The following is a 24,040-nucleotide window of genomic DNA, read 5'->3' as shown; positions in this document are numbered from 1 at the left end:
AAACTCCCCATTCCACCCAAGCATGCAAGCAGAAGCGCCTCCAAAAAGCCCTAAAATGGGGCTTTTCAGGGGTGGGCTGAGCCAGCCCTACTCCCATCATATGATTGCATTGTGCAACAGCTTCAGTCTGGCACAATAATCTGCATGCCCACCACTGTCTTCTACCCCTGTCTTCCACCCCTGTCTTCTACGTGCAGATGCAGCAATGACTCCATCAAGCCATGCTGGCCTGAAGTGGTGTGGAAAGGAGTTAGGATTGTTTCCTAATAACTCAATGGGACACTTCCAAAAAGAGATGTTTGGAATCAGGCTATAAAAGAAAGAGCGCTAATAATTTTGTCGTTCATTTGTGTGCTTGCAATATTTCTTGCTAGATGGATCTTTTAGTCTGATCAAGCAGGACTCTTCATTGAGTTCTTCCATGGTGAAGATGCCTATAATCCACATTGCACAGTAGCTAGTTGTACGGGTGCCATGCCAATGTTTTCCATTATCCTCTCTTCCACGCCAATTTTATTTTGTGGGGTTAAACCATGATGATTATTTTCTTAGTATTTGGAATGCACAATACCTGGAACCTTTGTTACTTCAGCCAGCAAGACTGGACTTGTCCACTCTTATTCATGCAGATTGCTAAATACGTGAAGGGAGAATAAGTCGGCTCAGGATGAGTTTGCAAGACGCTGAACAAGCTGCCTGCCCGATGTGAAGATTAATGAAATAGATTTCCACGTTGCATGACTGTTCACCCCTTAGGTCACAGCAGAGCAAGATGCCCAGCCAATTAGAAGAGGCCCCCTCCAAAAAAACCCCAATGAAGTTCAAATATCCCTTGTTACCCAATGCATGAACTACATGCTTGAAGTTCCCAGTTCAATTCTCATTAATGCAACCACTTAGGCAAATCCAATCCCTGGCTTAAGAATCTTCAGTCCCTGGAGTGGGCAGATGAAAAGTCACTGGGAAATGGATCATAGCGCAATAGTAGATCATTTGCTTTGAATGCAGAAGGTTTCAGGTTCAACCTCTCCAAGGATGGCTGGGAAAGATGCCCTGGAGAACTCTTGCAGTCCATTTTCCTTTAACCTCAGTGGTGTTTACCAATCTCTCTCTCTCTCTCTCTCTCTCTCTGTGTGTGTGTGTACTATATATTTTGGAACTTTGTCCACTGTCTTTGGGTACCTCTTAAGATATTGTAACCAAATTATGCATGCTGGTACCTGCTTCAAGGAGCAGGTTTTCCTATGTTTGGAAACAACGGGATACTGTCTAAACCAGGGGTTGGCAAGGTTTACCTTTCCTGGGCAGGTTCACTCCAGCGGAGATCCCTCTGTGGACTCGCCAAGCAGGCAGCTCGCTTCAGGGGCGGCTCGTGGGCCGGTTAAACGACCCCCATGGTCCGCTTGTGGCCCATAGGCCTTAGGTTGCTGACCCCTGGTCTAAACCAAGACGGTGGACTGAATCTTTCAAAACTGCACTGATTTTTAACCACTGATTTCAAAACTGCACTGATTTCTTCGGCTTCGTAGAATTCCTAAGTAACACCAGGTATGAGGCTACATGAAACGTGGGATAACCCTTTCTTTCAAAACTGATAGAAGCTAGAGGGATGAGAGGTGGGGGGGGCAGAGACTCTTTCCTTGCACTTTTTTTTTTGTATGCACCATTATTCAGCCCTGAAGTCAATATACTTATGTGGCACTGGCACAAGCAGACTGACGACTGACAAATGTCATATGGCAGAAGCTTTCATGGTCTACCAACCATGTCATCAGAGTACAGGGCCTTAAGTGAAACTTGGGATAACACTCCATACATCTGATGAAGTGGTCGGTCGTCCCTGAAAACTACTGACCAAGTTCAGGCATGTTCATGGGACTCAGAATTGAAGTAAAACTATCTCATGAGTGGTGCTCCTTGGAGGCATCAAGCCAAAGAAGGAAAAAAGCTGGTAACTCTACTTTCCCCTGCAAATGGCCTGGGGCTTTTTCCTGGAATACCTGGGAGCAGAAGCGATTGCCACCTTTCCTATGAGTTTAGCAGCAGCAGCAGCAGCAGCCTGATATGCAAAAACTAAGCTGCTGAAACCATGCTCCTAGTCTAAAGAGTGAATCCTCTTGAACACAGTGGGTCTAAGCATAAGGTTTTTTCCCATGCCACAAATAAAAGTAGAGGAATGGGACCAATAGGAAAAAAATGGCAAGGGGTTGGGAATGGTCACACCTACTGCTGGCTCTGCCTATTGTAGTTTCAGGTTCCCCCTACAATTTTTTGCCTACCTTCCATTCCACCAGGATCAATGGGGACCAGCCACCACTGACATCTACATTTGCTGAACTTTCCTATTTAAAAGGCGCAAGAGCCTTGTCCTCTTTTGCAGCAAGCTGCCCTATCCCTTCTGGGTATTTAGTTGAACAATAAAGGCCTGTCTTTTTAGAAGGGCATTTGGCCTCCCGGCATCTGTTTTCGTAGCCAGCTGATAAGGTTTTATGTTGTTGGGATGAGGTGCTAATATAGTTATTTTATTTTCTGCTGCTGCCCTTATCCTTTTATCAGTTGTGTTTTATCTCACGGTTTCACTGTTGCTTAGCCTTTGTAACTAGGCTTCCCGCCCCCAAAGAATCCTGGGAAGTATAGGTTGCCAACAGTGCTGAGAGTTGTGGGGAGACCCCCCCCATTTACCTCAGAGTGACAATTCCCAGAGTTCCCTGGGAAGTTGGATTGACTGTTAAACCTCTCTGAGAATTGTAGTTCTGTGAAGGGACTAACAACTGTCAGCACCCTTAACAAACTACAGATCCCAGAACTATTTTGAAGCATTCATAACTGTTTAAAATGGTAATGTTACTGCTTTAAATGTGCAGTGCAGATGGGGCTTAAGTTAGTTAACTCAAGTTTTGTTTGATTTCAATAGGAATGAAGTTCAACTAATTTAGCAGCCTTGAATTGTTTTTCTAGGCAAAGAAGGGTATAAATCCTGTAGAAATATTGGGATCAATGAGACTTAGTCCCAGGGAAGTGAGTATAAAACGGCAGCCTTAATTAAATAATTAAAGAAAAGTAACGTATGCCCACTATTATTACAGTAGATCTTTTGAAAAAGTCGTATTTTCTTAGATTTCTTGCCAAAAACCCAAGAAGTTTAAGCAATTCTTCAGAACTACATCTCAAAGTGTCCATGTCGCAAACAAAAAAATTCAATGACTGACATTTAATAAGAGAAAATGAATAATGGGGTAACTCATATAGCCTTTATGATTAGATAATTTAAAGATAACTACCATTTCAGAACAGCTGGGTGGATTAATTTAGTCATTGTTGCCCACACTACGGCAGAGATTCCTCTTCTCTTCAAATTCGCTTTTAAAATGTGGACTTCATTTTCCATAGTGACAAGGCATGATCCTTTAGCGAACAAAAGAGGGAGCTGCAATAAAATGTTGCAGTGTGAAGGCCTGTTCACTCTTCTAGTCAGCCTGAAATGCTCCACGATATTCCTCCTCCCCTTTGGATTTCCATTTCCCCCCCACCAGCAATCCAGTCCGAGGATATTGGTTCATAGCTACCGAGCATGTTCAGTCATCACTGGGCTTTTGGTGTCCCCCCGAGCTAAAAACAACAACAACACTTCTACAACCATATACCTTCCTCTTGTGCCCAGATGGTGACATTTCCCCCTACATAAACATGATTCCCTACATAAGCATCAGCACTCACACCTTGGCACTGGAAACAGGACGAATGGAACAGATAATTTCAAGACGACTACCAGTTCAGAACAAAATAAGTGGATTTTCATTGCCTACATAATTGTGCAGCTTTGCCCTTATCCTACCCCTAATAAAGATCATGTCCAGTATCTATAAGAAGTGTCTCTTCTGTGATCACTTCAAGTGCTTTGGAAAGGTTTTCCAAACACGTGACAGCTATCCCAACAAAAACGGTTGTTAAATTTCAGTTTCTGTTTTCCTTGATTCCTACAGTTAAGATTTTTTTATTATTATTCTTGAATGGGCCTGTTAACTTATGGACACACATACACACCCAGTTCCAATCATCCTATCACCAGCAGCTACATATTTCTGTTGTCTGGTGGAGATCAACTGAGGAATTACTTTTCCATTCCTTTCTCTAATCCTAAAGCATACCCTTGTTCTCTTCTGGTCCTTGCTTTCGCTATTTCCCACCAATCTACTTGCCTCCACACCTTGCAAAACAGTTGGCTTTATCTTCATAGCACAGGTGGGTTGGGATCAAGCTTTTGTTTCTTGACTTAGGAGAGGCTTATTGCAAGAAAGTTTGAAAAGCCCAGGTATAACTGGTTGCTGTCCTACAGCCTTCAAAGAAGAAAAAATTCGGAATAGCTATGGAAACATCTTGTTACTCAATCATCCTCTCTTATGCTGAACAGTTCAGCAGATTCAGCCAATGTCAAGATCCCTACACAGATGCTCAATATAGAATGAATATAGATGAATAGCTTTTCATCTAGACCCCAACACACACCCCATCCTCATCCTCACTATGAATAGCTATACCAGCTTTGGGGCAAAGGCCTTTAGTCATTATGGACCTCAGCTGGCCAATATTCTTTACCCCCTCCTCCCAATTGCTGATAGCCAAAGCATCTGATGCTGAGCCCAAAACTATCCACACCAGGACCAAAGGGGTTAAAAGAGCCCTTTGCCCATGTCTCAGCTTGTATAGGACCCAATTCAGCAAGTGAAGCCAACTGAAAGGGGCTGTGGACTCAAAATGAAGTGACTGCCAGTTCCCTGTTGAATGTACGGAGCTAGGGTAGCCAACACAGTCTCCTCTCCCCCCAATCCAATGTTTGGACTACAACTCCCATCAGCCCCAGCCACCATGGAACGGTGGAAATTGTAGTCCAAAACAGCTTGAGGGCACCACGTTGGCCACCCGCTTGCACACAGCAATCAATGCAAATAAAAAAGTGAAAAGAACTACAGGAATCTGGAGCCTGCCTTATGTTCCTGCCTCCGTACAGAAGTATTCAAACAAAAACCAAAAACATGTTCCTTTGTTTCATCTTCTACCAGCCACTGCTAGTGGCCTTCAGTATTTGCTCAACTAAAAATATGATATACAGTGGTACCTCAGGTTAAGTACTTAATTCATTCCGGAGGTCCGTACTTAACCTGAAACTGTTCTTAACCTAAAGCACCACTTTAGCTAATGGGGCCTCCTGCTGCCACCGTACCGCTGGAGCGCAATTTCTGTTCTCATCCTGAAGCAAAATTTATGGGTTAGCGGAGTCTGTAACCTGAAGCGTATGTAACCTGAAGCATATGTAACCCGAGGTACCACTGTATGGAACAGATAAATTCAAGATGACAGTTGATGGCCAGTTAAGGAATACACACATTTTGGGAATCCACCCTTAACCAATGTGCCCATATGTATTGGCAAACACTACCTGTAGGGACTAGCTGCAGGGGTAGCACCGGGGGGGGGGCAGCCCCCAATATTTAGTTGCCTAGAGTAGAGCACAAATGGTACACACATACAGAGACGCTTATGATTAGGACCAACATTGCTTTTTTAGAAGTCTTGCCACACCTTTCATATACCAGTTCCTGCTTTCAAAGAGGCTGCCTTATATCGAATCAAACTATTGGTATCATCTACTTCAGTGCTGTCTACACGGACTGGCAGCAGCTCTCTAGGGTCTCAGGCAGACATTTCTTCCCACCCTACCTGGAAAATATGAGGTTTGAACCTGGGACCTTTCACATGCAAATTACATGTACTACTACTGACCTACAACCCTTCCCTATCATCCCTTGCAGCCTGAAGGCAGAATGCGTTGCATGAGAATGGGGGAAACACCTAACAACTTTCAGTCTCACAACTGAAATGTGCATGTATGAAAATGATAAAACAAGCAACCAGTTTATGTGGTCCTTAAAATGAGAAGACCCACAATCATTCCTTGCTTAATATGTGCATGTTCCTCATTTTGTATTACCAGAAAACAGCCACAGAGAACACACAGAACATATGAAGCTGCCTTATACAATGTCAGATTATTTATCTACTGTTGCCTACTCAACTGGCAGCAGCTCTCCAAAGCCTCAGACCAGTGGTGAAGAATGTGTGGCCTCCTAGATGTTGCCAAACTACAACTCCCATCACTCCTGGCCACTGACCATAGTGGGCTGGGCTGATAGCAGTTGCAGTCCAACAACAACTGGAGAGCCAGATGTGACCCACCACTGCTTTATGCCATCAGTTCCATAGAAACATAGGAAGCTGCCTTATATCATATCCGAAACCAGTGTTAGAAACTGGGATAGAAAAGCTAGGAGCCAAAGGCTCCTACAACCTAGCTTGTGGGCGCCAAAACAGAATCTCTTGTCACCATTTTTTAGAGCAGGGTAGGCAAGACTTTTTATTTATTATTTTGATAAGCATGAACTAATATGCAATTCACATAAGAGACACATTGTTAATATCACATTTTTATCATAAATCATAAATGCATGTTTAATTTGGTGTTTACAATAAAGATATTGGTACCATACTTCGGTTTTCAAAACAGTCTACAGTCGTACCTTGGTTCTCGAACAGAATCCGTTCCGGAAGTCCGTTCGACTTCTGAAAACATTTGAAAACCCAAGGCGCAACTTCCGATTGGCTGCAGGAGCCTCCTGCACTCAATCGGAAGCTGCGGAAGCCCCGTCGGATGTCCGGCTTCCAAAAAATGTTCACAAACCGGAACACTCACTTCCGGGTTTGCGGCATTCGGGAGCCAAAATGTTCACGTCACATGATGTTCAAGAACCAAGGTACAACTGTACTCTTTATTGTTAAACTCCTTAACATAGTGTCTATCTTTAACATATTCTTTGAGGCTTCAAAGCACTTAAATTTCAGTAATCCTTGTGTGTCAGCCGGGCGCAAAAAAATGCCACTCAGACTTGTTGAGGTGCTCACAAATAGAGAATCTTTAGGTGCAAAATGCACCTGGCGCCCTGCTAATTTCGAACCCTGAATCAGACCTCTGATCCATCTAGCTCAGTACTGTCTACACTGACTGGCAGCCGCTCTCCAAGGTTTCAGGCAGGATCCTGTCCCGATCCTACCTGTAGATACCTAGGTTGAACCTGGGGCCTTCACATTGAAAGCAGATGCCATAACCACCGACCTACAGTCCATCCCCACAAGCCTGCCTCTTTCATCCACCACAAGTGATATCCTTAGGGTCAAAATCCCCACCTTGCAACACCCATTTATTTGTTTTGACTCCAACACTAACCAACGATAATAAAGAAAAGGTCTCTTATCTGACAAGTACCTGTCCTTCAAATAGGTGTGCGGGGTTCTAGCTATGAGAGTGAGTGGGTCCAAGTCTGAGAGGCATCTTCCCACCACAGCCACCCCCCAGCCTTGCCTATGGCTTGCTGAGTACCTGTAGTTTACGCCTGTGGCCCTGAATGAGAAACCAGATGCAATTAATAATTAAGGAAAGCAGAAACCCTTGGCCTGCTTTTGCTTGCAGACAATAGCCCAGCCACAGCCAAAAGTGCTAAATTCCATTGCTCTTTAGTGAAAACAAATGCCATGTTTCCTCTCGGAGTAATGAGTCGTCAGTCCGCTCGTCAGCCCTGAATGAGCAAAAATGGACTTACATGGCAATAAACATTGCTTAGCTTCACACCCAGAATCTGCCCCTGTGTGCGAGGGAAAGATGGTTTCATTTTAGAAGAAGCTGGAGAAGAAGAAAAATTCCTCCGAGTAAATTGAGCAAAAGCATCTCTACCCTGGGGGTGAAGTCTGATTAAAATAAGTCTTTTTGACGCAGAACAATTCTCGGCTCTCTACTACATTTAGAGATTCCCTGCTCTGCCAGGCCACAAGAAGATTTGCTCTCTCTTTCATGGCAGACCTATTTTTTTACATTTATATTTCACCTTTCCTCCAAGGGGTTCTAAGTGATGAATAAAAATATAAAAATAATAATTTATTATTTATACCCCGCCCATCTGGCTGGGTTTCCCCAGCCACTCTGGGCGGCTTCCAACAAAATATTAAAATACAATAGTCTGTCAAACATTAAAAGCTTCCCTAAACAGGGCTGCCTTCAGATACCGCCCCCCTCCCCATTTCCCCCTCAAAACAACATTGCACAGGAAAGTAGGCTGAGAGACAGTGGACTGGCCCAAGGTTACCCCATGAGCTTCATATTCGAGTATCAATTTTGAACCCTTGTCTCCTAGATTCTAGTCCATCACTGTAACCACTACACAACACTGCCAACCAAGTAAAGCAAAGACACGCAGACATATCCTACAATTGACAGTGCCTTGCCTAACCAACATTTTCCAGTGCTTTTCCTTACTCCAAAGTACTCTTCTTTGGAGTAGTCCAGCTTCTGTGTTGATATATTCTTGTTTAAATGGAGGTTGTTTGGAACTGTATCTGAGAGCAAAGAAAACCAGGAGTCCTCACATGTTATTCTGTGTTTGTTTGTTTGTTTATCTTAAACCTTAGAGCAAAAGCTGCAGTCACCAAGGCTGGGGCAAGAAGCAACAGGTCTCTCCACCATTTTCACCCAAATCCTTTCCAAAATTGGTGAAGGGAAGGGTTCAACTCAAGTAGGTGAAGACGAAGTTTGCAGCCCCCACTCAGAGTTTGGCAAGATGTACCAAAGAAGAGTGGGGAACCTTGGACCTTCAGTTATAGTGAGGCTCCAGCTCCCATCAACCCCAGCCAACATGGCCAGCGGTTGAGGATGATGGGAGCTGTAAAACAACAACATCTGGAGGAAGACAGGCTCCCCACCCATTGACTAAGAACCTTGAGTGGCATTTCTACCATGGGCAGTGTTGCATAGTGGTTAGACTCTAGCTGTTAATGGTGTCAGACTGATCCTGAGTTTGAATCCCTGCTCAACCATGAAGCTTGTGACATGACTGTGCGACATTTGCTTTCTTCCACCCTAACCAACTTCACAGGATTGTCACAAGGATAAAAGAGTGGGGAAGAGCCATGTGCCCCGAAGGTCCTTGGAAAAAAGCTGCGATAGAAACATGATAAAGACAGCAGTGCAGCACTACAGAAATATAATCCAGATGAATAAAGTGTTTCAAACCCACACTAGCACTAGCAATGACAAGCCTACCACAGGGAAATTCATCTCCCAAACTCTTAGGCACACAGGCCTGATTCCAAGAGTCCAAACACAATTCAGACAGTAAGATTTAGCATCCTCCTCGTAGCACTGCAACACTTTTTTCTAGCTCAGCTTCCCTCTACTTTTAACAACTGCATAACAGGCAGAAATTCTACAGATGCAGCTTTTGCTGTCACAGATCTGCATTCAATGAGGGAAGCCATATCTGCTGAATGTCTATCGCAACCCCGTGAAAGGCACCAACAGAAAATAGAAAAGGTAGCGGCACCCATAATGTTATTCCACCCGTGCTAATGTTCAACAAACCTGTGAGGTATGAAACACAATTACTCTCCTTTTCAGGCCTGGGAAAGTTCGTCCAAGACAAAGGGACTTTTCCAAGGGTACTCAGGAAGTTGATAGCAGAATCACAATATGAGGCAGAAGTTTTTTTCAGCAGCTTTGTTCAAATGAGAAGCAACACCCCAAAAGGGTACTTCCTCTGAACCATATTCACCGGATTGCAATGAGGACCTGCTCTAAGTTTAGTACATTCACGATTGCAGCCTTGCGGCCCAATCCTATGCATGTTTATTGAATTCAATGGGGTTCACTTCTACATCATGGTGTGCTGTGATGGTAGGGAGATCCAGCTTTATATCCTGCTCTGCTTCGCAGTTTACTTACTGGGTGATCACACACACACACACACACACACAGTCTCAGTCCAACCTACCTCACAGGGTTGTTGTGTAGATAAAAAAGTGAAGGAGCTATGTCCATTCCAACTCAACAATTACATAATTTTTCTTTAGAGAATGGGAATAATAATGATACAAATCTAATCCAACAAGAAGTCTTAAGAAGATGCAACTGAAGCCAATCCCTGTGTAACCCTAAATATCCTTCTAGAGTTAAGCTTCACTGAAATCAGTGGGGCTTACTTCCGAGTAAACCCGCTTACGGTTATGCTGCCAAAATGAAAAATCCGATGCGCACCTCCTTGCTCGCAACTCCCACTGCGTGACATTTACTTCTGAGTAAAGCATGGCTAGGATCGGACCGGAAGCCGATCCCTTTCGCCTGCGCTTGCATCCTTGGGAACGGTGCACCATCCCCGACTCTTACCGCCAAGCCGTTTTTCCTACGAAGCATTTCCTCTGCAGGAAAGGGCCCGGCCTCTCCTAGAGACACCCGGGGAGAAACTTGGATGCTTGGGAAGTTCCCAGAGCGAGCGAGATCCTCAGCCTTCTCTCTCTCTCCTCTATCCCAAGCTAAGATTTCAGGGGCAAAAACTCGAAACATAACAAAAAAAGAAGAAAAGAAGTAGTCATCCTTTTTTTAAAAAAAAGAAAGATGAAAAAGAACCCAGCCACAGGAAACCCTCCCAGTTTCCAGTCGCTAATTAGTTTTTTTAAGGGTCTGTCTACACACACTGGCAACTTGAACAAAGCGGATGCCTTGAATTCCTTCCCAGCCCCAGCTTGGTTTTGGCAGCGCTCTTGGAGCCCAGAAATCAGCCCAGGAGGAGGAGGAGGAGGAGGCGGCGGAAAAGGGCGATCTGGAGGCAGGGAGGAAGAGCCCCCCGCAACTTCCCCTCCTGCCCTGACCCCCAAAGCGCACCCCGATCCCACCCTGACCCAACTCACACATAGCAACCCCCCACCACAAAAAAAAAAAAAATCAAAATCCCCTCGCCTACCTCCTTCTTCTCCCCGCCGAATCCGCCACCTTTTTCCTTCCCCTAAGGAACTTAGCCGGGAATCGAAGGATCCAAGTCCGCCAAGGACTTTCTGGAGGAGCGGCGAAGGCGGCGGTAGCAGCCGCGCCACCAACCAGCAGCAATTGCAGTTGCAGCAGCTGCAGCCCGGGGTTTCGTCGCCTCAGGCTGCGGCAGCGGAGACCCCCGGCGCCCCCCACTCCGCGATGCGCGGCGGCGGCGGCGGCGGCCCGCTTGGATCTGGCCCGCTCGCAGGGCTGCAGTGCTGGGGCTCCTCCTGACAATGAGAGGCGGGGAGCAGCAGCGGCGGCAGCAGCAGCCCCTGCTGGCGGGCGGGCGGGCGGGCCTGACGTCAGGAGGAAGGAGAAGGGTGGCGAAGGAGGAGGAGGAGGAGGAGAAAAGGAGGGCCTGGCCGCTCGCCTCGCCTCCGCAGACTTTCCCCCAGCCGCCTTCTCTTGCTTCCCTCGCCCGCCAAAGTAGGGCCTGGCGAAGGGCCGCCTCGCGCGCCGCATTCGAGCCAGGACTCGCAAGGTCCCGCGCAGAAGCGTGCTCGTGAGGAGGGCTGCCCTCCTCCCCGTGTCAGCGCCACGCGCGGACCGCGGCTCCTTAAAAGGCAACGCTTTTCCTCCTCTGAGGAAGGTTTCGCGCGTTCCATTTGCTGCCTTTCCTTTCCTAAGCCCGCCTTTCCCCCCCCCCCCACTCCCTCGGCGTTGCTTCTTTCTTGCTCCTTTCCCTTCCTCGCGCGTTTGTCCTCAGAGCAACCCTGCGAGGTAGGTTAGGGTGAGCGAGACTTAGCCGCAAAGTCACGCAAGCGAGCGGGAGGGCGGGGGGAGGTTCAGCTCGGGGCTCCTTACTCCTGGAACGCGCGTCGTCTGGACCTCCAGGTGTGGGTGGTTTTCCCATCATTCCTGACCATGTATTGGCCGGTGCCGATGAGAATTGGAGTCCAAAGGACACCTGGTTCCTCATCTGCATCCTGCTCTTCAACCAGCAGTGTGGGCACTAAAATAAATTGGTACGGTGTTATCTATCACCATCGTGGCAGGTGGGTGGCACCGCTCTGGCTACACTCACAGCTGCAATATCTGGGACTGTGGCTATTTCAGATCAACCCACTGAGCTTAGAAGAGTAGCAAAAGGTATTTTTTATAAAGAGAGACACCTTTGATTAAACCTCCCCCCCCCTTTCTTTTCATACATCAGGAAAGCAGATAGCAAATTTCTCCCACCGGTTTTGCAAACCTGTCTCTGGAGAGCCTATATCGACCCATTAATGCTCTAGGATTATGTAAAATGACAGTATAATCTTAATGCTATGTTTATTTTTTTTGTGGAGACTGTATTAAATTTGATTTAATAAATAAATAAGAAAAGGTGCAATTGTGAGATAGAAGAGGCAGAGGCAGACAGTTCTATGCAAGGCTTCGGTACATACCAGCTAAGTACAGTGACCTTTGTTATATTTGTTTACTGTGGGGGGGGGGGACACACAACTTAATTTGGAACAGAGCCTGCAAGAGCCTAGCTTATAACCTATTTCTAATGTTGCCACTCTTACCCCAAAGTTGAATTCTCCTACATCTTCCCAACATTTTATACAGTATATGGGAATCATTCATTTGCCACACCTATCCTCACATCAAGATTGATACCTGAGACCACCAACCCTCTTTCTCCATCCTGCTGTAGTTTGTACTACCCTGCCTGGCACTGGCTTCTGAAACTGGCCATAACTTCTTTTCTTTTAATAACTTTAATAAAATGATAGAACATTTAGTCACAGAAAGGAAAGGAAATCCATATTAGGGCAAAACCTTTATAGGATGGCTGCAGGTCAAAATAAACTCAACATTATTCACTGTTTGGATAGGTGATGGGGAGGTGGAAGGGAGGCAAGATAGAGCAGGGGTGTTTGGGAAGGTACCGTAGCTCAATATCAGAGCACATGGTTTATGTGCAGGAAGTTCGAGGGTCTATCCCTGGCATTTCCAATTAGAAGGATATCTGCTACCCTAGAGAGCTGCTGCAAATCATAGTACATAGCATTGAGATAGATGGGACAAACAGTCTCATCAGTTAATTCATGTTACTTCATGTGGACTAGAGGCAAGATGCATGCATTACTTATTTTGAGATTTAACTGCTTAAAGACCCAATAAAAGGGGCTGATTTAAAAAAAACTCCCCAAAAGACAAAACACTGTTTTGCAAGTGGCAGATAACAGAAAGCAGATGTTGCCCCCATCAAATATGAGCAATGTGTACATATGGGCCAGATTCACATTTTCTATCACTTGATTATTCAATCCTTGGGACTAAAATTTAGTACACATAAGAAATTCAGCAGCATTTTGGCAATTGAGAACAACTTTAGCAGTTGTTAGCATCTTCCATCTATTGTTTTTGAAATTCAGCTCTTAAGGGACACTTTAAAAAAACAAAAACCCTGCAACCTTGTGATTATTATTCCTTTTCCTGTTCATAGAAGGAAAGGGGTGGGAATCTTGCATAAGATTGTTGCTCTGACAATACACACTGCCCATGAGAGTACAGCTGCTCAAATGAGTAATTATTTGCAGAAGGGAGCAGCAAATTGATAGTCAGTGCAAGAAGTGAGTTTGCATATTTCTACTCTTCCTTCCACATCCTGATTTTTAGATTGTATGCTCCTTGAGACAGGGTCTTGTCCCTCTTGTAATTTGTAAAGCACCATCTGTATGTCAGTTTTGAGTCCAGTGGCACTTACACCCAGGTAAGCAGGTAAGCCCTGGATCTCGAGAATGTATTAATACATTACACAAGGCAAGAGGTATACATTGGTTCTTAATACATTTCAAGGAGATGCTTATATCAACCTGTGTGACATAATGGTTGCCACTTTTACACAGATGTTACACACCATGTTGCACTAGTAACGTTTGGAAGGGTGAGACTGTGCGGGACAGGAGAAGATGTTATAGTTATTTCCATGCCAATGCTGTCTGTCGCCTGGGAGTTGAGGCACTGGAGTAGAAAGTTACAACTTCATTCATCTATCCCATGTGATCTCCCACGTTCAAGCATGACCTGTTTATTGCATATCTCAATCACACGCAAGCAGCTATCGTGCTATACCACAAATGGTGTAAGAATCAGTTCTCAGGATCCTTCCTGTCCTGTTGCAAGTTGATTTTTCTTAGGGTGGCAATAATTGCTGCTGTCATCATAGAATCATAGAGTTGGAAGAGACCACAAGGGCCATCGAGTCCAACCCCCTGCCAAGCAGGAAACACCATCAGAGCACTCCTGACATATGGTTGTCAAGCCTCTGCTTAAAGACCTCCAAAGAAGGAGACTCCACCACACTCCTTGGCAGCAAATTCCACTGTCATGCAGTTCCCTAGACAAGGGATCCAGCCCGAGGTCTCTCCACTGCCTCTAGGGTCAGATCCTAAGTTGGCTGGCCAAATATCTTCTGTTTAGTTCTGGGGTAGGAAAGCTAGTGCCCTGTGGGTGATTTGAGGAGCAGTCCTTCAGCACCTGCAGGTTCCCCACTCCCTGATTTAGTTAAATTAGTACATGCGGGTCAACTCCTGACATCCAAGAATCATAGAAAAAAAAATCAGTGACAAAATTCTAAATATGTAAAGTGTATCTTAGCTTGTATTTCTTTATTTGTTGATATTTTATTTAAAAAAATCAGTGACACGCATCAATATATTGGAAACACAGGTGCGTACCTGAGACAACACCTAAAGCAGCCCAGGTGGCTATATAGACACAAGTAAGCCCCAACCTAGGATGGGGCCTAATATCAGCATCACAACGTAAAAAAAGGGTCTGTCTTCCCCCACCCCCCCAAAAAAGCCTTGTAGGACTGAACCCCACTGAAAATGTTTAGAAACTTTTATCAAAATACAAGTTATATTTTAGTCTTGGATGCATGCAGTTTGACAATAGATCCTTCTTAAATTGGTACAGAATTTTTTATGCACACCACGATGCCATCATTTCCCAAATTGAGAGATACAGCACCAAGGAGACTTCTTACCAGAACTTTCCCCTGTTCCCTTTCCCTATCTCATATATATATATATATATATATATATATATATATATATATATATATTCCTTTCATTTACCTTCCTTATCTCATTATAAAAGCTCACACCCTTCCACTCATGTACTGTAATAGCAGACATGAGAGGAGGAGGGGTGGGATGCAGAAGATAATACGTTAGGTTTGCAGAGTATTAGAACAATGGCTTTATTCAGCATTGACAGAAGAACGTTGCACTTGTCTTGATGCTTTGTAGTAGCTTTAGCTACATGTTAATAGAAGGTTAATAACAGTTAACAGCAAAAAAGGGGAACTAAAATTATGACATAGAGACTTAATTTGACACTTGTCCGTCCCCCCCCCCCCAGCCCGGTATCCCCCATAGTACTGACTGCATGAACTAAGAAAGCATGTCAAAGAGGCAGCTATAATGTTTCTAGAGAATGGGAGGCATTCAATAAAAGCAACGTCCTCCCATATGCAATTGTCCCATAAATAAAAAATGTCCCAATTTTTATTTTATTTTTAAAAGAACCTATCCAGAAATACAGGTGGGACAGAAAAATGCATTTAAACATTAGCAAATCCAGATCTTTTTGTGTGAACTGTCTTGATTTGCTATGTTGAGGTGCATTGTTCCATCCTGTGCTAATTCAGCAATACTATTATTTATTTCTCTACTTCCCACTCTTGTATAAGCCATGCAACCCATTAGGTGTTTTAGACTGCATTCTCAGTCTGATAGAGGAAAAGATGCTTGAAATGAACCTAAGTATTAACTGGGGGGAAAACACACCATATACTCCATAAGCTTCAATAATTTCAGTTACATCCATATTACACTGGGTGGATAAGCAATGCAAGGTAGTTTTCTACTAAACCATGCTTGCAGGGTGGGTGGAGTGTATTATTTTATGAAACCTCTGAGTTCTGAAAATCTCACTGGCAAACCTGTGCAGATAACTTAAGCCATCAAATCCAAATGACTTTAGAGTAGTCCCACTGAAACTTACTTTGATATATACGATCTGAGGACTGCAGCCTTTTTCACTAGGGAGAATTGTTCCTAAGAGTGCAAACCTACCTGAAAGTAAATCCCATTGAAATCTGTGGGATTTACTCCCATGTAAATCAGGATATTATGGTGCAACACATAATCCTTGGGAGGCTTGCTACTGAGTTCGATTGCAGCCCTAGACTCCTGAAACCCATTCGCTTGGAAGCAATTCTCATTGGCGTGTCAGTCACATATAGCTCTAAGTGTGCTGAATCACAGGGTTCTAAATGGCTCATACAGTATAATATCCTGCTCAGTTTGCGCGCGCGCGCGCGCGCACACACACACTGTCGCTACCGTCGTATATTCATAGCATAATGCAGTACAAGAAAGCACAACAGAGGGAAACCACAGGATTTTACAAAAGCCTGTTTTCAACTTGGCAATAGGAAATAAATGGGGGCGGGGTGGGGAAAAAAGCCTCAATAATACCTGGAAGTAGGGTGAAGAAGTCTTGCTTCTAGTCATGCTGGGGCAGGCTGCTGCTGCTGCTGCTTTTGTGAAATGCGGCATTGCACAACGGATCCCAGTATGGAGGCACGGGTGCGCTGCTGCAGTGCAAAATCCTGCCAGCAATTACTTGGTTAAATCTCTGCTCTGCTTGCTGATTCCAAAGGCTCAGCATAATTTCTGAGGAAGGGAAAGACAGTCCCTTCTGACTGCTTTGCCAGCTTTTGGAATCCGGATAATCTTCAGAATGGGCAGGTTAGGAATGCACTCACAAAGCTGGGATAGGACAGCTCTTCTTGCCCTGAACTCTTCCCAAAGCATTCATGCTTCATCCGGAATGAGGAAATGTGCTAGCTCTGGCAAACAGGATGCTCTCCACCATTTGAGAAGCAATGCATCATCACACGCTCCCAATACTTGAAAAAGCAAGGAGCATTTCTTGATGACATATATGGTGGCGATGTTGCAATTTGGCTTCCTTTTGGCACCTCTGCTTTTTAGAGGATTCCTGGTTTTGAAAAATAAACCATGATCCCATGGCAATTATGAGGAAGTGTGATCAGCATGAGGGCCGCATACAATTCTGGGCAGCATTCCAAGGGCCACATGCTATTGGCAGGCAGAGCCAGAGGCGAAAATGAGCAGAACAATGAATGCAAACGCAACCTTTGCACAGTAGGCTGGGATATTATCAAGCAGGAGGTATTATCCTGATTTAAGGACACATTCCAGCCAGGCAAAAACACTTGGGAGTGCAAAGCAGAGCGGTGTGGCCTGGGGAGAGGGGTGTGGCCTGAAGAGCGTTCCAAGGACATGATAGAGAAGTGTAGAGAGCCGTATCTGTCCCCGCTTCCCTATGGATTCTGTGCCTGTCTCTGGCTCAGTTTAAGGAAAACCTATTGTCACATGATCTCTGGAACAGATAACATGCCAGTATAAAGCACCTTCATCCATGTTTGTGGCAGCTTGCCATCTATGCATCCTGGCACATGGAGACATGTATGCTGGTGTGTGGAATTAAGCAATGAGGTTTGAAAATAGGGGAACCCAGCATGTTTACTGTTTATCGAAGTCCTTCCCAGCTTCATCAGACTACCAATAACCTCCCCTTCTCAGGATAGCAGAGCCCAGGATGTTAACAGAGAACTACTGGCGGACATTGTTCTCAACCTGCAAAAGATACCATGTGAGCAATTGCAGTTGGGAAAGATATACCCAAACCTATGGAAGTTGCAATTCTACCTCTACTAGTAAATCCCACCTTAAGAGTAATGGGATTGGGCTGGATGGTTCAAATCAGTTTGCATTTTATTTTTGCTTAGATAAAATGGTTGTGCGGCATTTATGATGGTTGACATGGACCAGGTAAGGTAAGCAGACAGAAAAGTACAGAGATGTGAAAGTATGTAAATAGCCGAATGACGTTCACATCTAGCAAAGCTCTCAGAAAATGACTCATGTTGGATTGCTGATGTTCTGCAAAGTTGCGGGCCTTCAGCAGTTCTACATTCTCCTTACTTAGTTGTTGTTGCCCTGCCTTTTTCCTTGACAGGACTCGAGGCAGCTTACAGATAAAAACAAGAACCACTAAAAACATAGGAAAAAAACACCATTAAAAACAAACAAACATTAATAGAATGAAAACTATTTATATACAGTGGTACCACGGGTTAAGTACTTAATTCATTCTGGAGGTCCGTTCTTAACCTGAAACTGTTCTTAACCTGAAGCACCACTTTAGCTAATGGGGCCTCCTGCTGCCGCCACGCCACCAGAGCACAATTTCTGTTCTTATCCTGAAGCACTATTTCTGGGTTAGCGGAGTCTGTAGCCTGAAGCGTATGTAAGCTGAAGCGTATGTAACCCGAGGTACCACTGTATATAATATCTGTTTGAAATGTACAGATAATTACAATAAAAACTGCATGGCACCAGCCCTTTCATTGAAAGCAGTCAGTTTTCAAAGCCTGTTGGAGAAGAAGGTCCTCACCTGCCGGTGGAAGGACAAGGAGGGAGACAGTCAAGCTTCTCCAGGTAGGGAGTTCCAGAGACTGGGAGCAGCCACTGAGAAGGCCCTTTCCCACCAAGTAGGCCTGTGTGGGTGACTGCACTTAGAGAAGTGTCTCATCTGAAGATCTCAAAACCCCAGCAGGTTCATATGAGGAAATATGATATTTAGGATAGCTTGGACCATAGGGCTTTATAGTTCATAACCAGCCCAGAAACAGACTGATGGAGCTGTTCTGACGGGGGGAGTCACCAGATCCCTATAACCAGCCTTGGTCAGCAATCTGTCTGTAGCTCTTTGAGCCAGCTGAAGTTTCTGAGCACTTTTCAAAGGCAACCCCACATAGAGCACGTTACAGTAATCCAAACAGGATGTAACTAAGGCGTGTGTCACTGTGGCCAAATCAGACATCTCAAGGAACAGACGCCGCTGGCGCACTAGATTTAAGTGTGCAAATGCACTCCTGGCCACTGCAGAAACTTGGCCATCCAGGTTGTTGCTTCAGTTTTTTGTTCACCACTTAGATATGTTTTTTAATATATGATGCAGTATAGAAATAATAAATAAATAAATAAATTACTGATGACAAAAACTGGTTCAGAACCAAGATACTGTAGCTTCCTTTGATTTATTTAGGTGGAAAGGAAAAATATAGCCGGGTGTCATGATCATACTGGTGACACCGAACCCTGAAACTCAGGACAACCTCTCCCAGTCCCACCTCTAATTCCCAAGGCAAGATTAATATAGGTATGCTATGTAGCCAATTCTTTCACCAGTACAAGCTGCTCAGTAAAGGAATCTCCTCACATTTATTCAGCCTTCTGGCAGTTCCCATACACCGAGAAGCGAACTTACAGGGAACCAGGCAGAGGGCCTTCTCGGCAGTGGCGCCCACCCTGTGGAACACCCTCCTACCAGATGTCAAATAAATAAACAACTACCAGACTTTTAGAAGACATCTGAAGGCAGCCTTGTTTAGGGAAGCTTTTAATAGCGCGCAGCCTGGGAGTCATTTTGGACTCATACCTGTCCATGGAGGCACAGGTTAAATCCGTGTCCAGGGCAGCTGTGTACCAGCTCCATCTGGTATGTAGGCTGAGACCCTATCTGACTGCGGACTGTCTCGCCAGAGTGGTGCATGCTCTGGTTATCTCCCGCTTGGACTACTGCAATGCACTCTACGTGGGACTACCTTTGAAGGTGACTCGGAAACTACAACTAATCCAGAATGCGGCAGCTAGACTGGTGACTGGGGGCGGCCGCCGAGACCATATAACACCGGTCTTGAAAGACCTACATTGGCTCCCAGTACGTTTCCGAGCACAATTCAAAGTGTTGGTGCTGACCTTTAAAGCCCTAAACGGCCTCGGTCCAGTATACCTGAAGGAGCGTCTCCACCCCCATCATTCTGCCCGGACGCTGAGGTCCAGCGCCGAGGGCCTTCTGGCGGTTCCCTCATTGCGAGAAGCAAAGCTACAGGGAACCAGGCAGAGGGCCTTCTCGGTAGTGGTGCCCGCCCTGTGGAACGCCCTTCCAGCAGATGTCAAAGCGATAAACAACTACCTGACATTCAGAAGACATCTTAAGGCAGCCCTGTTCAGGGAAGTTTTTAACGTGTGATATTTTACTGTATTTTTGGTTTCTATGGAAGCCGCCCAGAGTGGCTGGGGAGGCCCAGCCAGATGGGCGGGGTATAAATAAATAAATTATTATTATTATTATTATTATTATCTCTCTATAATTATATAATAAAAAAGGGACACGGGTGGCGCTGTGGGTTAAACCACAGAGCCTAGGACTTGCCGATCAGAAGGTCGGTGGTTTGAATCCCCGCAACGGGGTGAGCTCCCATTGCTCAGTCCCTGCTCCTGCCAACCTAGCAGTTCGAAAGCACGTCAAAGTGCAAGTAGATAAATAGATACCGCTCCAGCGAGAAGGTAAACGGCATTTCCGTGTGCTGCTCTGGTTCGCCAGAAGTGACTTAGACATGCTGGCCAAATGACCCGGAAGCTGTACGCCAGCTCCCTCGGCCAGTAAAGCAAGATGAGCGCTGCAACCCCAGAGTCGGTCACGACTGGACCTAATGGTCAGGGGTCCCTTTACCTTTTTATAATTTTAAAACACAGGTGTGTGCATATGCAATTTAAGACATATGCAATGGCAGACTGGAAAGTGCTTTGTGCCAAATTGAGGCACCTAACCATAAGCCTGCATTTTTATCAAAGCTTCTATATATTTCAATCAAGGCTTGTATTTAAAAACGAGCTTAAAAAGGATTTTCAAATGTTTCATGCCAGGCAGAGAAAACCTTGGCCATTCTCCTAAGACAAGAGGGCCCCATTGATTTATAGTAGAAAAACAATTCTCAAAGTCATAAAAAGGGAGAATTACATATGCTGCCCCAAGGCTGAAAAAACACCATTAGGAATGGGGTAAGATAATACTAATGTGCCTCCCAGTAAAATGAGCCAGATCTTCTTTCTAAGGTTGAAAGGCCAGGAGCAAATGGGAAAAAAACATTTAGCTGACAGAAAAAGAGAACATTTTTGAAAAGTCTCTTCTAAAGCTGTTTCTTAAACTGAGAGAGTTAAAAAGGTTAAAATGTGTTAAATGTTGGAAAGGCAACTGGCTTGGCAGAAGAAGCAGCTTCTTCCTATTTTATTTTGAGGCTGGAAAGGGGGAGGTGTACACTGAAGAGGCTTCTTTTAAAAGCTGTGTTTTACTGAGTTTCTTCCTTTTTACTTTGAAAAGCTTTATTCTTTTAAGAGGCTACCTATGATAAATGTATGAAATATATTAGCTTAAATATATTGGCTTAAATGTAATTATGCAAAGGATTTAAGAAATGCTAGATTCTTATTTCATAGAGTCATATTGCAATAGGAGACCAGAGGGGCAAATGAGCCTAGCCCCCCTGCCAGACAGAAGACGCCATCCAAGCAGTCTTGATATATAGTTGTCAGGCATTTTGTTTAGAAACATTAAATGAAGGAAATCTTTCAATGTTGATGTGAAACTCAAGATCCTTGACATCTGTTGAACATAAAAAATGTAAGATTAAACATTTGTTTTAGAAGGCAATAGGGCAAGGAGGGCAAGAGGTGAGCTGGTAATTAAGATTCCATGTAAGATATATTATTACTTATATGTCATATATATAGCTCTTTGTCTCCCTTATAAGGGCAAGGAAGTGGGTGTATCTTTTGTGGGTGTATCTTTTGTGATTGGTTCTACCAAACAGCCAATAGGAATTTCAACCAGGCTGATTGGACAGAGGCAGCCACAGGAGGAGCAAAGGGGGCTGGATTAAGGGAATATAAGTGCTGGCCAGAATGGCAGGAGGCCAGGCCAGAGCTTGGTAACCATGTACCACTGTGCCTCTTATTTATTTGTCTGACAAATAAATTACTATTTTAATTTCTCTATTGCTGCATTGAATATTTCATTCCAGCTAAGCGTTAACCACAAGCAGGGTGCTACATTTTATGGTGCCCTGTGACTCGGATAAGTGGTCTGCTGGAACGCAGCCCCTTCGCCCTACTGGGCAGGGTACAAGAGAGAGGACAACTGCTTACCCAAAGCGCGCACTGGTAAATTTTTCCAGGGGGAACGCAGAAGACTCGTCTGTCTGATACCCTGCTCACTGGCGGCGACGGACCGGGGGAAACAGGGAACCAACCAAGGGTAAGTGCACAAAGGGATTTTTGGCCCTCCAATTAATTAGGAGGAAGAGAAGTCTTGATCAAACTTCTGCGTCTCAGTAAGGGGAAACTGAGTACGCTAGGTGGTTGGGTACATCAGATGGTGATCTGGTGTAGGGAAAGGGAAGGATTGGGAGGTAGAGTGTGGTGAAGTATCCAGCGCATTGTATGTGTGAGAAAGTACAGAGCAATCTGTAGCTGACCCGAGTGTGGAGTGGGCAGTACTTCGGTTCCTAGTAAGGCGACTTCACTAGGCAAGGAAACCCACAAAGCGCGTCTGTGAGTGACTGAGTGGATACTTCACAGGGCCATACAATGGGAGTTGGGGGTTCAAAGGGGGAAAATACACCTCTTGAGTGTATGTTAAATAATTTTAAGAAAGCCTTCTCAGGGGCATATGGAGTCAAAATGACGCCAGAGCGCTTGAGAACGTTATGTGAACTAGAATGGCCAAAACAAATTACTGGATGGCCATCCCAGGGAACCTTTGATATAAATTTAGTAAGCAAACTTTGGACTGATATCGCCAAAGAAACTGGAGGGTGCCCAGAACAATTTCCATATATAGATTCCTGGCTGAGCACATTAAATAAAAATCCTCCATGGATAAGGGAATGCAAAGTCAAACGATGCAAATTATTGGCTGTAAAAGCCGAAGCTAGGAAAGGAATCTTGCCAAATAAACTCAAACCCATTTTTGAGGGGCCAGAGGAAGAGGTGCTTCCACCTCCACCCTATGCTCCACATCGAAGGGAGCTTAATCCAAACACTCCACCAGTTGTAACCCCAAGGCAAGAAACTGGAATGAATAATGGGAGTGGAGTCACAGAGTTTGATTCCTTGATAGATTATGATAAATATCTTCAGGAGGCATTGGAGTCCTATAATAAAGCCCAAGCAGAAGTGGTTATTCCACCTGTGACTCCTAATAGACCTCCATCTACAGTCTCCTTTAGTGGAACAACTGATTGCCCACCCCAAACCCCTGTACATCCAAGTCCCAGAGAAATATTACAGAAGTTACAGGGAGACCTTGCTCGGTCAGCAAGCAATACAGCCAGGCGTATAAAGCTGCTAAAAGAACGCCTTGCGACAGATACCATCCCCTATGATTTGAGGCCCCTAGAGCAAAGTGAAGAGAAAGATCACGTAGTAGCCCCTCTTAGAAGAGTATTTGATGCACTTGAGGAGCCTGCGCTGGTTAATGGGCAACCCGGACCACGGCCACCTCGAACTTCGACCCTGCAATATATTCCATTCACAACTACAGATCTGATGAATTGGAAAACACACACCCCATCTTTTGCAGAAAAACCTCAGGCTATGATGGACTTGGTGACTTCAATAGTAAATACTCATAGCCCTACTTGGACAGATTGTCGCCAGCTCCTAAATACTCTGTTCACCACTGAGGAAAGGAGAGACATAATTGAAAAGGCACAGATATATTTGCGTGAGCAGGCCAGAGTGGGAAATATTTATAATATTGACCGTCATCTCCAAGATAACTTTCCCTTGGAAGATCCTAATTGGGATCCAAACAATGCAATTCACCTGGCCAGACTCACCACCTACCGCCAGACACTTGTGCAAGGTATCCGCAGGGCATGCCAGAAGCCCACTAATATGTCTAAAGTCTCAGAAGTAGAACAAAAACCAAATGAGAGTCCGGGAGACTTTTTAGAGAGGCTGCAAGAAGCCTATCGTATATGGACTCCTTTTGACCCTGAAGCCCCTGAAAACAGTAGAATGATTACTGCTACATTTGTGGCCCAGTGCGCTTCTGACATTCGTAAGAAAATTCAGAAATCAGAAGGATGGGAAGGGATGCTGATGAGCCAAATTATGGCCATTGCACGCCGAGTTTATCGGAATAGGGATGAGGCTGAGAAGCAAGAGAAGAAGAAGTGGCAGAAGGAAAAGATGG

The 24,040-nt window shown here is 44.8% G+C and overlaps 1 protein-coding gene across 3 annotated transcripts in view; it reads right to left on the bottom strand.

Moving 5' to 3' along the window:
- The window catches only part of LUZP1 (leucine zipper protein 1), a 72,710-nt gene extending 56,214 nt beyond the window's left edge, over window positions 1–16,496 (bottom strand). Inside the window, exon 1 of one of the 3 annotated variants that reach the window (XM_081868731.1) lies at window positions 16,384–16,496. The gene's annotated coding sequence lies outside the window, so the exon portion shown is untranslated. Of the gene's footprint in view, window positions 1–10,838; window positions 11,141–16,383 lie in introns of those variants that run through there. The other 2 variants (XM_081868730.1, XM_081868729.1) reach the window with 2 other exon arrangements.
- Window positions 16,497–24,040: the final 7,544 nt, after the last annotated feature.

This window comes from Podarcis erhardii, assembly GCF_964252035.2.
Source record: "Podarcis erhardii genome assembly, chromosome: 7".
NCBI classification, from domain to species: Eukaryota; Metazoa; Chordata; class Lepidosauria; order Squamata; family Lacertidae; genus Podarcis; species Podarcis erhardii.
The sequence above is the reverse complement of the archived record's forward strand: the minus strand, read 5'-3'. Positions and strand labels throughout refer to the sequence as shown.